We start from the raw sequence: 13,557 nt of genomic DNA on the forward strand, positions 1-13,557 counted from the left end.
GAAGCTCTAGTTGCTTGACATTGTTGTACTTTTGGGGTCTCGAGCCCCTTCAACCTCTTCCAGTTCTTTCTCTTATTCCTTCAACGGGGGTCCTATTCGCAGTTCAGTGGTTTGCTGCTGTCATTCGCCTCTGTATTTGCTGTATTCTGCCTATGTCTCTCATGATCAATCTACATCCAGCTTCTGTCGGCCTTCACTTCTTTGCTTCATCCATCTTGTCTAATTGGGTGGCTGTATATGTATGGGCCACCTGTGGGGCAGGCTCTGAATGGGTGTTCCTTTTGTGTCTGTTTTAATCTTTGCCTCTCTATTCCCTGCCAAGGGTATTCTTGTTCCCCTTTTAAAGAAGGAGTGAAGCATTCACATTTTGATCATCCGTCTTGAGTTTCATGCATTCTAGGCATGTAGGGTAATTCAAGCATTTGGGCTAATAGCCATTTATCAATGAGTGTATACCTTGTGTGTTTTTCTGTGATTGTGTTAGCTCACTCACAATGATATTTTCCACTTCCCTACATTTGCCTATGAATTTCATAAAGTCATTGTTTTTGATAGCTGAGTAATGTTCCATTGGGTAGATGTACCACATTTTCTGTATCCATTCCTCTGTAGAAGCGCATCTGGGTTCTTTCCAGCTTTTGGCTATTATAAATAAGGGTGTGATGAACATAGTGGAGCACATTTCTTTTTTATATTTTGTGGCATCTTGTGGGTATATGCCCAAGAGAGGTATAGCTGGATCCTCAGGCAGTTCAATGTCCAATTTTCTGAGGAACCTCCAGACTGATTTCCAGAATGGTTTTACCAGTCTGCAATCCCACCAACAATGGAGGAGTGTTCCTCTTTCTCCACATCCTCGCCAGCATCTGCTGTCACCTGAGTTTTTGATCTTAGCCATTCTCACTGGTGTGAGGTGAAATCTCAGGGTTGTTTTGATTTGCATTTCCCTTATGACTAAAGATGTTGAACATTTCTTTAGGTGTTTCTCAGCCATTCGGCATTCCTCAGCTGTGAATTCTTTGTTTAGCTCTGAACCCCATTTTTTAATAGGGTTATTTGTCTCCCTGCGGTCTAACTTCTTGAATTCTTTGTATATTTTGGATATAAGGCTTCTATCTGTTGTAGAATTGTTAAAGATCTTTTCCCAATCTGTTGGTTGCCGTTTTGTCCTAACGACAGTGTCCTTTGCCTTACAGAAGCTTTGCAGTTTTATGAGATCCTATTTGTCGATTCTTGATCTTAGAGCATAAGCCATTGGCGTTTTGTTCAGGAAATTTTTTCCAGTGCCCATGTGTTCCAGATGCTTCCCTAGTATTTCTTCTATTAGTTTTAGTGCGTCTGGTTTGATGTGGAGGTACTTGATCCACTTGGACCTAAGCTTTGTACAGGGTGATAAGCATGGATCGATCTGCATTCTTCTACATGTTGACCTCCAGTTGAACCAGCACCATTTGCTGAAAATGCTGTCTTTTTTCCATTAGATGGTTTTGGCTCCTTTGTCAAAAATCAAGTGCCCATAGGTGTGTGGGTTCATTTCTGTGTCTTCAAATTTGTTCCATTGGTCTATCTGTCTGTCTCTGTACAAATAGCATGCAGTTTTTATCACTATTGCTCTGTAATACTGCTTGAGTCCAGGGATAGTGATTCCCCCTGAAGTCCTTATATTGTTGAGAATAGTTTTAGATATCCTGGGTTTTTTGTTATTCCAGATGAATTTGCAAATTGTTCTAACTCTTTGTAGCACTGGATAGGTATTTTGATGGGGATTGCATTGAATCTGTAGATCGCTTTTGGTAAAATGGCCATTTTTACTATATTAATCCTGCCAATCCATGAGCATGGGAGATCTTTCCATCTTCTGTGGTCTTCTTCAACTTCTTTCTTCAGAGTCTTGAAGTTCTTATTGTACAATTCTTTTACTTGCTTCGTTATAGTCACCCTGACCTACTTTATATTATTTGGGTCTATTATGAATGGTGTCGTTTCCCTAATTTCTTTCTCGGCTTGTTTCTCTTTTGTGTAGAGGAAGGCTACTGATTTATTTGAGTTAATTTATTACCCAGCCACTTTGCTGAAGTTGTTTATCAGAAATAAGCTAATTTTTATCATTGTAACTTTCATAATAAAACCCAAGAAAAACTTCACTATTTTGTTTTCTAAAAAGTATACACAAAATATGGCTTTTGATAACAACAAAGTTCTTCCCTATATTTTCTTCTGTTAGATTAAGTATATCAAGATTTAAATAGAGGTTCTTGATCCACTTCACCCTGAGCATTGTACAGGGGGATAAGGATGGCTCAATTTGCATTCCTGTACGTGCTGTCTTCCAGTTGAACCATTTGTTGAAAATGCTATTTTTGCCATTGGTTGGTTTTAACTTCTTTGTCAAAGATCAAGTAAGTATAGGTGTATCGGCTTATTTCTTTGTCTTCAATGTTTTTCCATTGATCTACCTGCCTGTCCTTGTACAGATATCATACAATTTTAATCCTCATTGCTCTGTATTACAATTTGAGGTCAGGGATGGTTATTCCCCCAGAAATTCTTTTATTGTGAGGATAATTTTTGCTCTCCTGTGTTTTTTGATTTTACAAATGAATTTGCAAATTGCTCTTTCTAACTCTATGAAGAACTGAGGTCAATTTTTGATGTGGATTTCATTGACTCCTGAATTTTATTTTGTCTAGTAGCCACTTTTCAATATTAAACCTACCAGTCTATTTGCATAGGAGATCTTTCCATTTTTTGAGACCTTCTTCAATTGCCTTCTTTCAGACACTTGAATTTCTTGTAATACAAATTATTTGTTTGCTTGTTCAGAGTCACACGGTGGTTTTTACATTTTTTGTGGCTACTGTGAAGGTTGTCATTTTTCTAACTTATTTCTCAATCTCTTTATCCTTTGATAGAGGAAGGTTACTGATTTGTTTGAGTTAATTTTATTTCAAGCCCCTTTGCTGAATTTGTTGATCAGGCTTAGTAGTTCTCTAGTTGAACTTTTCAGGTCATTTATTTATACTATCATATGATCTGAAAATAGTGAATTTTTACTTCTTCATTTCCAATTTCTATCCTTTTGACCTCCTTTTGTGGTCTGATTGCTCTGGCTAGGACTTCTAGGACTGTACTGAATTAGTAGGGAGAGATTGCGTAGACTTGCCTATTTCTTGATTTTAGTGGGATTGCTTCAAGTTGCTCTCCATTTCGTTTAATGTTGGCTACAGGTTTGCTGTATATGACTTTTACTATGTTTAGCTATAGGCCTTGAATTGCACTTCTTTTCTAAACTTTGAAAATGGTGTGGTGAAGAATATTGTCAAATGATCTCAGCATTTGATGAGATGATCATGTGGTTTTATTCTTTGAGTTTTTTCATATAATGGATTTCTTTGGTAGATCCACATATTTAGACATCCTTGCACTCCTGAGTTGAAGATACCTGATCATGCCAAAAGGGTTGTTTGGATGTGTTCTTGGATTCAGTTTATGAGAACTTTGTAGAGTATTTTCTCCTCAATATTCATAAGGGATTTTTTTCAGAAGCTGTCTTTCTTTGTTGCAATTTTTATATGGTTTATGTATAATCATAATTGTGGCTACATAGAAGAATTTTAGTATTGTTCTTTCTGTTTCTGTGTCTGTTTGTGGAATAGTTTATTCAGTGTTGTTGTTAGGGTTCTATGAAGGTCTTTTAGTATTCTGCACTAAACTCATCTGGTGCTGGGTTTGTTTATTTTTTTTTAATTGGGAGAGTTTTAGTAACTGCTTCTATTTCTTTAGGAATTATGGGATTGTTTATACAGGTTATATTATCCTGATTTAACTTTGGTACCTTGTATTTGTCTAGAAAGTTGTCCATTCCCTTCAGGTTTTCCAATTTTGTTGAATATAGGATTTTATAGTAGTATATGGTGATTTTTTAAATTTCCTCAATATCAGTGGTTATGTCTCCTTTTTATTTCTGATTTTGTTACTTTGGATGCACTCTCTTTGCCCTCTGGCCAAGGGTTTATCTATCATGTTGATTTTTTCAAAGAACCAGATCCTGGTTTTCTTTATTCTTTGTATGGTACATTTTGTTTCTACTTGGTTGATTTCAGCCCTGAGTTTGATTATTTCCTGCCTTCTATGGTATTTGATTTTGTTCTGTTCTAGAGATTTTAGGTGTGCTGTCCAATTGCTAATATATGCTCTCTCCAGATTCTTATTTAGAGGCACTCAGAGCTTTGAGATTTCATTTTAGCACTGCTTTGATTGTGTCCCATAACTTTTTGCCTTCATTTTATTAAATTCTAAAAATCTTCAATTTCTTTCATTATTTCTTCCCTGATCAAGTTATCATTGAGCAAAATATTGCTCAACTTCCATGTATGTGTGGGCTTTCTGCAATTATTGTTGTTATGGAAGACCAATCGTAGTCTGTGGTGATCTGATAAGATGCATGGGATTATTTCAGTCTTCTGTTGAGGCCTATTATGTGACTGACTATATGGTGAAGTTTTGGAGAAGCTACCAAGAGGTCCTAAGAAGAATATGTGTGTGTGTGTGTGTGTGTGTGTGTGTGTGTGTGTGTGTGTGTATGTTTGTTTTAGGATGAAATGTTCTTTAAATATTTTTTAAATCTATTTGATGGATGACTTTTGTTCGTTTCTCTTTGTCTGTTTAGTTACTGTTTCCATGATTTTTCCATTGATGAGAGTGTGTTGTTGAAATCTACTATTATTGTGTAAGATGCAATGTGTTCTTTCATCTTTAGTAAGGTTTCTTTTATGAATATACGTACCCTTGCATTTATAGTATAGATATTGAGGATTGAGAGTTCATGGTGTTGGACTTTTCCTTTGATTAATATGAAGTGTCCTTCCTAATTGTTTTGATATGTTTTGGTTGATAGTTAATATTATTTGATGTGAGGATGACTACTTCATCTTTCTTTGAACCATTTGATTGGAAAATTGTTTACCATCCTTTCACACTGAATTAGTGTCTGTCTTTCCCACTGAGAAATGTTTCCTGTATTCAGCAAAATGTTGGTTCCTCCTTACGTATCTATTCTGTTGTTAGTCTATGTCTTTTCATTGGGGGAATTGAGTCCATTAATGTTGAGAGGTATTAGGAAGCAATTATTGTGGTTTTCCATTTTTTTTTGGTGGTAGAGCTGGAGTTATATTTGTGTGGCTATCTTTTTTGGGTTAGTCAAAATTACTTTCCTGAGGTTTTCTGTGTATTTTCTCCCATTGTGTTGGAGTTTTCCATCTACTATTCTTTGTAGAACAATATTGTGTAAATTTTGTTTTGTCATACAATATCTTTGTTTCTCCATCTATGCTACTGAGAGTTTTGCTGAATAAAGTAGACTGATTTGGCATTTGTTTTCTCTCAAGGTTTATTGTCATAACTGCACAGGATCTTCTGGCTTTCATTTTCTCTGGTACGAAGTCTGATGCCATTCTGATAGTTCTGGCTTTATGTTTTCCTTGACCCTTTTCTCCTACTGCTTTTAATATTTGTTCTCATTTTCTGTATTTGGTGTTTTGGTAAGAGGAGGAATTTCTTTTTCTCTCCAATCTATTTGGAGTTCTGTATAATTCTTTAATATTCATGGGCCATTAAATGCTTACTTTACTTTCTGGAAGTTTTCTTCCATAATTTTGCTGAATATATTTAATGGCCCTTTAATCTAATTATCTTCCCTTTCTTCCATACTTACTATCATACTTACTATCATTATGTTTGATCCTGTTGTTTTACCTCCAATTTTCTGGATGTTCGTTTAGGAGCCTTTTCTGTTTCACATTATCATTGATGATCATTTCAATGTTTTCCAAAGTATCTTCTGACCCTGACATTTACTCTTTAATCTCTAGTATTCTCTGGGTACTGCTTGGGTCTATGACTCTTCATCTCTTCCCCAGGTTTTCTTTCACTAGGGTTGTCTCCATTTGTGCTTTTTATTTTTTCTATTTTCATTTTTAGGTCCATTTTGTCCATTTCCTTTACATGTTTAGTTGTGTTTTCCTGTAATTTTTTTTTTTCGGACTGGGGACTGAACCCAGGTTCTTGGGCTTGCTAAGCAAGCGCTCTACTTCCTGTAATTTTTAAGGGTATTATTTATATCCTTCTTAAAGACCTCTAACAACACCATGAGTTGTGATTTTAAATCAAAATCTTGCTTTTCCAGGGTGCTGGTCTTGCTGTCTCTGACAGTGGCTTGAGAGTCCTGTAAGTTCACCTGTGGGCACTCTGGAGACTGTTTTTCCCAATGGGATTTGTGTGTGAGATAGACCTTTGTCAGAGGGTCAGCTCTTGGCACAGGCAGAAAACAGACAGTTCTTGTCTTGGACTGCTCATAGGTTCCTTTGTCAATTGGGCTCCAAACAGGTAGTTCTTGGGCTAGGAATGTGAGTAGAAGTGGTGGTCTCCAATGTGCTCTCAGGATTGTTTGCACTCTGGGAATCCCAATCAATTCCTACGTGATGTTGGTTTTCTTTTTCCATTCATTCTTTAACTTAGTAACTAAATATGTAATTAATGTATGTATGTATGTATGTATGTATGTATGTATGTATGTATGTATGCATTTTATCACTTTATATCGTATTTGCTAACCCCTCTGGGAGTTCTCCTTTGATAAATTCTTTTTAAAATTGTTTATTTATTTATTTATTTATTCATTTTTACACTGCAGATTTTATTCCCCTTCTGCTCTATTCCCTGGACAGTTCTACATCCCATACTGACTAAACCCTACCTACCCCACGAGACCTCTATACTTCATGTGATTTCAAATGGCTTGAGGTTTGGAGCATTTTCTGCTCTCAACATTTCCTCCCTCATCTTATGAAAGGGTTTAATACCCTCCAAATATAAAATCACCTTGATACATCAAAATTCTGTAGGGCTAGCCACTCCTCTCCCAAATAACCTAGCCCATTCAGGGGATGATGTAAGGGTTGCAGTATTAAGAACATTGAGAATCACTTCTTTTATTTAACAACAGATAGATATAGCTACCAACATCCAAATACAGCTGCATCACAGCTACTTCATCTTTGAGACATGGAACCTAATTGAGGATGCAGTGGAAATAATACCAGATCATCTTCTGTAAAACATTGTCCCCTAGAAAATGATAAAATAGAGAAAAGCAAAAACTGTAATATCAGTGTACTTATGAACATGAAAGGGAAGAAATTTTATGTGGCTTCATGTTCACACCCCCACATAAAGCAGATAACTACCAAGAACTATGGAGAGTGGAAAATTGACCTATCTTTCAGACTCAGAGCGTCATTTACTGACTATAGATTGCAATGTGTTCAACCTTGAAATCAAACACAAACCAACAAATATTTGTCATTTTAGAGCAGTGGTTGTCCATCTTCCTAATACCATGAATATTTAATACAATTCCTATATTCTGATGAGTCCCACCAAGAAATTTTCATTTTTTCCTTCAGAAGTGTAATTTTGCCACTGAAGGACCTTCCCAACATGGGATCCATCGAATATTACCACCAAACCCTGACACTGTATTGATGCCTTGTTGTGCTTGCAGAGAGGAGACTATCATGGCTGTCTCTTGTGAGTCTACACCCACAGCTAACTGACCCAGTCAATCGTTGGACTGGGACACAGATCACTGCCAAAGATTTAGAGAAAGGATCGAAGGAGATAAAGGGTTTGGAATCCTCATAGGAAGAAAAAGAGTGTCAACTAACTTAGATCAATGAGAGCTACCAAAAACTAATACACCATCCAAAGAACATTAATGGGTTGGTCTGTTTCCCCCAGCACATGTGTTGTAGAGGAGAATATTGTTTGTCCCCAGTAAGAGGTTATGTGCTAAATTCTGTAGAGACTTTATGTCACAGGGAAAATTGATGCGGGGGAGGATGAGGAGTGTGTCATTGATGAGCATCAGAAACATTTGGGGGAATGCTCTGTCAAAGCATGTGCTAGAGTGATGGGTGAATAACTCAAAGAAAGGGGACCATGGAGAGTAAAGTTTGAAATTTAAGTAAATGAAATAGTTTAATGAAAAATTTCACCCGGGTGTCCTAGCCGCAGGTTGACAATTTTTGTTTTAAAGCCTTTTGTCAAAACTTAGAATCTAATTTGACATTGTAGAAGAGAATTAACAATTTAGAGAGATGCTATAAAGAAGAAAGATTGAAACAAAAAACTATAGAAGTTAATTTTTTTAAATTCAAATCTGTAGGGTTTTTTTTTTTTTTAATTCTAATACAAGGGCCCATGACAGTCGGAACAAGTGATGGTGTTGGTTAGAAAAGATTCCAGAAGAAACCAAACTTTCTAATCAATATTGACTATAGGAAAATGAAACTTTCAAAGCTGAGAGAATCTTTTTTTTACTTGTAAGATATTCTCTAATCTCTCATGTTAGTCATATGTTCACTGTTTATCAGAAGATATTTTTTGATGAACTTACATGTTTCACATATGCCTTCTTCTTACAGATATTACAGGAATTTGGCAGCAACTTCACTCAGCTTCCTAGCGAACACTTATGTAGTTGTGGCTGCTGCTTTTTTTTTTCTTCTTATGTGATTTATGTGTGGTATTGTTTGTTCACATTTGGAAGTACACATGTGCAGTGTGCAGTTTCAGGGAAGAATCCCTTAGGGATGCTTGGTCAGAAAACTTGAATGTTCAAGATTAGTATGAGTTCCTGAATGTGAGCCTCAATTTGAATAGTATAACTTCACTTTGGAGAAAAAAGAAGTAAATCAGAGAACTTATTCATAGAATTTTGGTTGTCTTTTTATTTCTTTGTTTTCCCTATAATTTTAAATCATGTATGTGTGCTGGAGAGAGACTCATATATCCATGGGTGCATGAGGGTAAAAGTGGAAAATGATAACTAAGAGGTGTATTAATAGAATCTTGTGAGCCTACGAACACAATTCCCTTCATTAGCAAACTATCTCCCCAACCCAAAACAGAAAAACATTTGAAAATATTTCTATTTATATTAAAGGTACAGATGCTCGCAATTACTAAGGAGATCTACCATCACTCAGCTCGATTTTGACTTTGTTTCTCATAACCCATTTTTGCCTCATCCTTCCAATTGAGAAAGTTTTGATCAAGTACTGCCATGCCTCCATTGATCATTGAGCTTCAATTAAAAAGAAATTACTTAAGAAAATATTTCAATAATATTTTGTGCTTAAGACTCAGTCCTTAATTTGAAGCAAATTTGGCGGCAAGTTTGAAGTAACTTTCTGTTGCTGTACTAAAACATTAAGCAAAGCAATTTGGGGAATTTAAGGGTTCATTTGGCTTCCTACTTATATTCTAATGTAGGGAAAAATTAGGCAGGAACTACTATCGAGGAATAAAAATTACTGGCTTGCTCAGCCTGCTTTTCTATACTTCCCACGGCTAATGGACTAAGGGGAGCATTACCTACATTTGGTTGTTTCCTGCTGCATTGATCATTGATCAAGGAAAAGGAAATATCCTAAAATTAAGTACACATTCTCTCCTCTCAAGTGACTCTAATTTTTATCAAGGTGAAAAAAATTAACCAACACAGTATTTTGTGTATGGTTTATCAAATGAACCTGTGTGGATACATGATATGAAATTCACAAAAAAGAAATAAAAGGGTAAAAAATTAAATTAAATTCAATAAAAAAAGTACTTGATGGAAAAAAACATCTGAGGAAGAGACATTTGGATAGATCTTAAGAAAATATGCAAATGATTTGAAAATACTTGAATCCTGTGTGAATGTTCATCAAAAATTGAATTTGGTGACAATATGCAATTCCCCAAGAAGTTATTTAACACAGTTTTGGATCAGACCAATAAACTTGCTTCACAGCCACTGACGTGTGACAGTGGGCAGAAAATGGGGATTACATTTTATATCTGTATTGTAGGAGTTGTGTTAGTCTTCAACTAGAAGCTTTACCTCTACTCTAAAGACTAGAATTGAAGTGGCTAGAAATTATATTATGTGCTACTAGAGGAAAGGTGAAGGGATTAAAGATGAATGTAACATCATTTTTTTATTTTATTTTTTTTCTTTTAAAAGGCTCTTTTTTTTTAATTTTTTTATTTATTCATTTATTATATATAAGTACACTGTAGCTGTCTTCAGATACACCAGAAGAGGGCATCAGATCTCTTTACAGATGGTTGTGAGCCACCATGTGGTTGCTGGGAATTGAACTCATGACCTCTGGAAGAGCAGTCGGGTGCTCTTAACCGCTGAGCCATCTCTCCAGCCCGAATGTAACATCTTAAAAGTTTTTAAATCATCCAAGCGACAGGGAAAAGTGCAAAAGTTGAAGGAAAAGATCTTGAAAATCAAAGGATGAGGAAGTTGGCTGTGAACACAAATATTCTGAAAGGAGCATAGGTAACAAAGGTAACATAGCTTTGGGAACATGTATCAAAAAGTACAATCTGATGAAGAATCATTACACTGTGTATGCCAATATGGAAATTAGTAAGCTTAAAAAACTTGTACCTTAAATAACAATTAACAGGAATGTATATATAGGTGCATGGGAGTATTTGTCATTGCAAAGGAAAAGAACAAAGATTTTTTTCATGTAGTAACAAGTAATGAGTCATCAGTATATAAATGTATGCAAATTTAGATGGAATCTACAGTTTATATTTCAAAATGTATACGTACATAAAATACATATATGTATTCAGTAATATTGATTGATATAAGAGCCCATGTGAATTTTAGAAGGGCAAAGAGAAATACAAATGATTTGTTGTAATCAGGAAATAAAAAGAAAAACCAATTAAACTACAGTCTCAAAAATAAACTATCAAATAAGAGCTAAAATTAAAGGAACAAGCAATATTTTGTGAAAAATGACACTGTATTTCACCAAATAAGGTTGGCAAATATCAGTGGGTATGTGTTTGTATTTACTTCTTTGTGTATGTAATATTAAACTGAATATTTGTTACTTCTTTTTTGACAAAATGTGTAATGAGATTCTTCATCTAAAGTGAATTATTTGTTCCTCGACTTTGGTGACCTAATTGTGATAAAGTAATTGTGCATTACATTATTTTCATTACTGTTTTTCTCACTGAAAGAAATACATTTCATAATGAAATGCTGTTTTCATATAACATTCAAGAGCCTTTTGGAGCAGACATAATCTGAACCCCACAGTACTTTTCATATACTGTACTCTTCTTAGTATGTTAATGGATATTCTGAATATCTTCATAGTACATTATGAAGTTATTCCAGTATTTGGGTTCTGTAATGTCCATCAAGAATATTAAAAGCTGAAACTGTGCTCCACTCTCTACTATGATTAAATCTTGTTTCTCTTTTTTAAATCAATGCCTTTTATTGCATCAGTGATCTAAGATACTCCTATTCTCATCTAAGGCAAATTATCAATTTGCTGTTGTCTTAGTTTCTGTTGCTGTAAGAAAACACCATGGTTAAAAGGAATATATGATTCTATTTTTTTTTTCTTTCTTTCTTTTTTTTTTTATTAACTTGAGTATTTCTTGTATACATTTCGAGTGTTATTCCCTTTCCCGGTTTCCGGGCAAACATCACCCTCCCCCCTCCCCTTCCTTATGGGTGTTCCCCTCCCAACCCTCCCCCCATTGCCACCCTCCCCCCATAGACTAGTTCACTGGGGGTTCAGTCTTAGCAGGACCCAGGGCTTCCCCTTCCACTGGTGCTCTTACTAGGATATTCATTGCTACCTATGGGGTCAGAGTTCAGGGTCAGTCCATGTATAGTCTTTAGGTAGTGGCTTAGTCCCTGGAAGCTCTGGTTGCTTGGCATTGTTGTACTTTTGGGGTCTCGAGCCCCTTCAAGCTCTTCCAGTTCTTTCTCTGATTCCTTCAATAGGGGACCTATTCTCAGTTCAGTGGTTTGCTGCTGGCATTTGCCTCTATATTTGCTGTATTCTGGCTGTGTCTCTCAGGAGCGAACTACGTCCGGCTCCTGTCGGTCTGCACTTCTTTGCTTCATCCATCTTGTCTAATTGGGTGGCTGTATATGTATGGGCCACATGTGGGGCAGGCTCTGAATGGGTGTTCCTTCAGTCTCTGTTTTAATCTTTGCCTCTCCCTTCCCTGCCAAGGGTATTCTTTTTCCTCATTTAAAGAAGGAGTGAAGCATTCACATTTTGATCATCCATCTTGAGTTTCGTTTGTTCTAGGGATCTAGGGTAATTCAAGCATTTGGGCTAATAGCCACTTATCAATGAGTGCGTACCATGTATGTCTTTCTGTGATTGGATTAGCTCACTCAGGATGATATTTTCCAGTTCCAACCATTTGCCTACGAATTTCATAAACTCGTTGTTTTTGATAGCTGAGTAATATACCATTGTGTAGATGTACCACATTTTCTGTATCCATTCCTCTGTTGAAGGGCATCTGGGTTCTTTCCATTTTCTGGCTAAAATAAATAAGGCTGCGATGAACATAGTGGAGCATGTGTCTCTTTTATATGTTGAGGCATCTTTTGGGTATATGCCCAAGAGAGGTATAGCTGGATCCTCAGGCAGTTCAATGTCCAATTTTCTGAGGAAACTCCAGACTGATTTCCAGAAAGGTTTTACCAGTCTGCAATCCCACCAACAATGGAGGAGTGTTCCTCTTTCTCCACATACTCGCCAGCATCTGCTGTCACCTGAGTTTTTGATCTTAGCTAATCGCACTGGTGTGAGGTGAAATCTCAGGGTTGTTTTGATTTGCATTTCCCTTATGACTAAAGATGTTGAACATTTCTTTAGGTGTTTCTCAGCCATTCGGCATTCCTCAGCTGTGAATTCTTTGTTTAGCTCTGAACCCCATTTTTTAATAGGGTTATTTGTTTCCCTGCGGTCTAACTTCTTGAGTTCTTTGTATATTTTGGATATAAGGCCTCTATCTGTTGTAGGATTGGTAAAGATCTTTTCCCAATCTGTTGGTTGCCGTTTTGTCCTAACCACAGTGTCCTTTGCCTTACAGAAGGTTTGCAGTTTTATGAGATCCCATTTGTCGATTCTTGATCTTAGAGCATAAGCCATTGGTGTTTTGTTCAGGAAATTTTTTCCAGTGCCCATGTGTTCCAGATGCTTCCCTAGTTTTTCTTCTATTAGTTTGAGTGTGTCTGGTTTGATGTGGAGGTCCTTGATCCACTTGGACTTAAGCTTTGTACAGGGTGATAAGCATGGATCGATCTGCATTCTTCTACATGTTGCCCTCCAGTTGAACCAGCACCATTTGCTGAAAATGCTATATTTTTTCCATTGGATGGTTTTGGCTCCTTTGTCAAAAATCAAGTGACCATAGGTGTGTGGGTTCATTTCTGGGTCTTCAATTCTATTCCATTTGTCTATCTGTCTGTCTCTGTACCAATACCATGCAGTTTTTATCACTATTGCTCTGTAATACTGCTTGAGTTCAGGGATAGTGATTCCCCCTGAAGTCCTTTTATTGTTGAGGATAGCTTTAGCTATCCTGGGTTTTTTGTTATTCCAGATGAATTTGCAAATTGTTCTGTCTAACTCTTTGAAGAATTGGATTGGTATTTTG

Source organism: Rattus norvegicus, chromosome Y (assembly GCF_036323735.1).
Source record: "Rattus norvegicus strain BN/NHsdMcwi chromosome Y, GRCr8, whole genome shotgun sequence".
In the NCBI taxonomy this organism is placed as follows: Eukaryota; Metazoa; Chordata; class Mammalia; order Rodentia; family Muridae; genus Rattus; species Rattus norvegicus.